Source organism: Schistocerca gregaria, unplaced genomic scaffold (assembly GCF_023897955.1).
Source record: "Schistocerca gregaria isolate iqSchGreg1 unplaced genomic scaffold, iqSchGreg1.2 ptg001127l, whole genome shotgun sequence".
NCBI lineage: Eukaryota > Metazoa > Arthropoda > Insecta > Orthoptera > Acrididae > Schistocerca > Schistocerca gregaria.
In genome coordinates this window covers 5,495-10,000 of record NW_026062460.1, presented here as the reverse complement: position 1 = coordinate 10,000, position 4,506 = coordinate 5,495, and the positions used below count along the sequence as shown (strand labels likewise).

At 57.5% G+C, this 4,506-nt stretch overlaps 2 non-coding genes and 1 pseudogene across 2 annotated transcripts; all 3 read right to left on the bottom strand.

The window, feature by feature from the left end:
- LOC126328402 (large subunit ribosomal RNA) overlaps window positions 1-1,452 on the bottom strand; it is a 5,747-nt pseudogene extending 4,295 nt beyond the window's left edge.
- A 188-nt stretch (window positions 1,453-1,640) lies between these two features.
- Window positions 1,641-1,795, bottom strand: LOC126328377 (5.8S ribosomal RNA). The gene has a single exon (XR_007561879.1). It is a non-coding gene; the product is annotated as a 5.8S ribosomal RNA (ribosomal RNA).
- A 355-nt stretch (window positions 1,796-2,150) lies between these two features.
- LOC126328386 (small subunit ribosomal RNA) lies at window positions 2,151-4,043 on the bottom strand. The gene has a single exon (XR_007561887.1). It is a non-coding gene; the product is annotated as a small subunit ribosomal RNA (ribosomal RNA).
- Window positions 4,044-4,506: the final 463 nt, after the last annotated feature.

Genomic DNA, 4,506 nt, shown 5'->3' with positions numbered 1-4,506 from the left:
TGGCACTCCGATCCGAGTCGTTTGCTCGCGGCTTCAGCATATCAAGCAAGCCGGAGATCTCACCCATTTAAAGTTTGAGAATAGGTTGAGGTCGTTTCGGCCCCAAGGCCTCTAATCATTCGCTTTACCGGATGAGACTCGTACGAGCACCAGCTATCCTGAGGGAAACTTCGGAGGGAACCAGCTACTAGATGGTTCGATTAGTCTTTCGCCCCTATACCCAGCTCCGACGATCGATTTGCACGTCAGAATCGCTACGGACCTCCATCAGGGTTTCCCCTGACTTCGTCCTGGCCAGGCATAGTTCACCATCTTTCGGGTCCCAACGTGTACGCTCTAGGTGCGCCTCACCTCGCAATGAGGACGAGACGCCCCGGGAGTGCGGAGGCCGCCGCCCCGTGAAGGGCGGGGAAGCCCCATCCTCCCTCGGCCCGCGCAAGGCGAGACCTTCACTTTCATTACGCCTTTAGGTTTCGTACAGCCCAATGACTCGCGCACATGTTAGACTCCTTGGTCCGTGTTTCAAGACGGGTCGTGAAATTGTCCAAAGCTGAAGCGCCGCTGACGGGAGCGATTATTCCGCCCGAGAGCATCCCGAGCCAACAGCGGCGCGGGTCCGGGGCCGGGCCAGGTAGGTCCGTCATCCGGGAAGAACCGCGCGCGCTTGCCGGGAGCCCGAGCGCCCAAAGGGGCGAATCGACTCCTCCAGATATACCGCCGAGCAGCCAGCCAGGACACCGGGGCTCTGCCCAACAGACGCGAACCGAGGCCCGCGGAAGGACAGGCTGCGCACCCGGGCCGTAGGCCGGCACCCAGCGGGTCGCGACGTCCTACTAGGGGAGAAGTGCGGCCCACCGCACACCGGAACGGCCCCACCCCGCGGCGAGTGGAAAGGCAACCGGACACGACCCCGCCGCGGATTGCTCCGCGCGGGCGGCCGGCCCCATCTGCCGAGGGCGGGGGCCAGTGGCCGGATGGGCGTGAATCTCACCCGTTCGACCTTTCGGACTTCTCACGTTTACCCCAGAACGGTTTCACGTACTTTTGAACTCTCTCTTCAAAGTTCTTTTCAACTTTCCCTCACGGTACTTGTTCGCTATCGGTCTCGTGGTCATATTTAGTCTCAGATGGAGTTTACCACCCACTTGGAGCTGCACTCTCAAGCAACCCGACTCGAAGGAGAGGTCCCGCCGACGCTCGCACCGGCCGCTACGGGCCTGGCACCCTCTACGGGCCGTGGCCTCATTCAAGTTGGACTTGGGCTCGGCGCGAGGCGTCGGGGTAGTGGACCCTCCCGAACACCACATGCCACGACAGGCGGCAGCCTGCGGGGTTCGGTGCTGGACTCTTCCCTGTTCGCTCGCCGCTACTGGGGGAATCCTTGTTAGTTTCTTTTCCTCCGCTTAGTAATATGCTTAAATTCAGCGGGTAGTCTCGCCTGCTCTGAGGTCGTTGTACGAGGTGTCGCACGCCACACCGCCAGCCGGCTGTGCACGCTACCGAGAAAGCACCGGTATGCGAACCGCCAGGCGACGGGCGCGCATCGCACGTTTAAGGAGACGCGGCCGGCCACACAGGCGACCACGACACTCCCAGGCGCCCGAAGCGGGACAAACGCCGCGCGCTTCAGTATACGTAGCCGACCCTCAGCCAGACGTGGCCCGGGAACGGAATCCATGGACCGCAATGTGCGTTCGAAACGTCGATGTTCATGTGTCCTGCAGTTCACATGTCGACGCGCAATTTGCTGCGTTCTTCATCGACCCACGAGCCGAGTGATCCACCGTCCTGGGTGATCTTTATCTTTTCAGTTCTCCACCGTCTCTTTCAAGACAGTTGCAGAGGCGGGACTGAGGCGTTTGACGGCCCCTGTTCCATTACTTTGTGTCCAACGGCCTGACGGCCGATGGGCGTCGTACGGCTCCACACCGGAGCGGACAGGCACTCGGGCGAAAGTCATTCAAAACCGGCGCCAGGCGCCAGGTGCCGCAGGCCAGCCGCTCCAGAGCTTCAGCGCTCGTACCACACAACAACACTTGCGCTAGTTTTGAGAGGCACGCGTGGTTCCGCACGCGGCGCACGGCTACTGCCGTACAGGTAGCGTGTTGCGCGACACGACACGCACATCGAAAGACATGCAGTCTAGTCGGTAATGATCCTTCCGCAGGTTCACCTACGGAAACCTTGTTACGACTTTTACTTCCTCTAAATGATCAAGTTTGGTCATCTTTCCGGTAGCATCGGCAACGACAGAGTCGATGCCGCGTACCAGTCCGAAGACCTCACTAAATCATTCAATCGGTAGTAGCGACGGGCGGTGTGTACAAAGGGCAGGGACGTAATCAACGCGAGCTTATGACTCGCGCTTACTGGGAATTCCTCGTTCATGGGGAACAATTGCAAGCCCCAATCCCTAGCACGAAGGAGGTTCAGCGGGTTACCCCGACCTTTCGGCCTAGGAAGACACGCTGATTCCTTCAGTGTAGCGCGCGTGCGGCCCAGAACATCTAAGGGCATCACAGACCTGTTATTGCTCAATCTCGTGCGGCTAGAAGCCGCCTGTCCCTCTAAGAAGAAAAGTAATCGCTGACAGCACGAAGGATGTCACGCGACTAGTTAGCAGGCTAGAGTCTCGTTCGTTATCGGAATTAACCAGACAAATCGCTCCACCAACTAAGAACGGCCATGCACCACCACCCACCGAATCAAGAAAGAGCTATCAATCTGTCAATCCTTCCGGTGTCCGGGCCTGGTGAGGTTTCCCGTGTTGAGTCAAATTAAGCCGCAGGCTCCACTCCTGGTGGTGCCCTTCCGTCAATTCCTTTAAGTTTCAGCTTTGCAACCATACTTCCCCCGGAACCCAAAAGCTTTGGTTTCCCGGAGGCTGCCCGCCGAGTCATCGGAGGAACTGCGGCGGATCGCTGGCTGGCATCGTTTATGGTTAGAACTAGGGCGGTATCTGATCGCCTTCGAACCTCTAACTTTCGTTCTTGATTAATGAAAACATACTTGGCAAATGCTTTCGCTTCTGTTCGTCTTGCGACGATCCAAGAATTTCACCTCTAACGTCGCAATACGAATGCCCCCGCCTGTCCCTATTAATCATTACCTCGGGTTCCGAAAACCAACAAAATAGAACCGAGGTCCTATTCCATTATTCCATGCACACAGTATTCAGGCGGGCTTGCCTGCTTTAAGCACTCTAATTTGTTCAAAGTAAACGTGCCGGCCCACCGAGACACTCAACTAAGAGCACCCTGGTAGGATTTCAACGGGGTCCGCCTCGGGACGCGCAAGCACGCCTTCGGCTCGCCCCACCGGCAGGACGTCCCACGATACATGCCAGTTAAACACCGACGGGCGGTGAACCAACAGCGTGGGACACAAATCCAACTACGAGCTTTTTAACCGCAACAACTTTAATATACGCTATTGGAGCTGGAATTACCGCGGCTGCTGGCACCAGACTTGCCCTCCAATAGATACTCGTTAAAGGATTTAAAGTGTACTCATTCCGATTACGGGGCCTCGGATGAGTCCCGTATCGTTATTTTTCGTCACTACCTCCCCGTGCCGGGAGTGGGTAATTTGCGCGCCTGCTGCCTTCCTTGGATGTGGTAGCCGTTTCTCAGGCTCCCTCTCCGGAATCGAACCCTGATTCCCCGTTACCCGTTACAACCATGGTAGGCGCAGAACCTACCATCGACAGTTGATAAGGCAGACATTTGAAAGATGCGTCGCCGGTACGAGGACCGTGCGATCAGCCCAAAGTTATTCAGAGTCACCAAGGCAAACGGACCAGACGAGCCAATCCGATTGGTTTTGATCTAATAAAAGCGTCCCTTCCATCTCTGGTCGGGACTCTGTTTGCATGTATTAGCTCTAGAATTACCACAGTTATCCAAGTAACGTGGGTACGATCTAAGGAACCATAACTGATTTAATGAGCCATTCGCGGTTTCACCTTAATGCGGCTTGTACTGAGACATGCATGGCTTAATCTTTGAGACAAGCATATGACTACTGGCAGGATCAACCAGGGAGCTGCGTCAACGAGAGCTGAGCAGCCGGCCGCCCGGGAGTGTGTCCCGAGGGCCCGCGCGAACACGCAAGCGTCCGCTCAATTATTCTGCAAACAGGAGGAGGCTGAGCTCCCCTGCACGATACACCTCGAAACCCTCTCAGGTCCCGGCGGCGCGCAGCGCCGTCCTAAGTACTTGGTCGGGTTCGAGAGAGGCGCAATCGCCCGGAGATGGGCGAGTAGACGCTTTCAGTGCGAACACCCGTGCTCCCAACTGAGCTTGCCGCTGCCGACAGAGGCCCGGGAGCGTGCTGTCGTGGCATTGCCGGCGGGAAACAACACGCGCCACCTACGGTGACCGGCAGCTCCAACGCCAGCGCCACAGAAGGGCAAAGCCCCACTTGGGTGCAGAAGCGAACTCTCCCAGCACAGCGCACGCGCCAACACGTCCGCAGAGCTGCGATACAAACCACCTGCGAGAACCG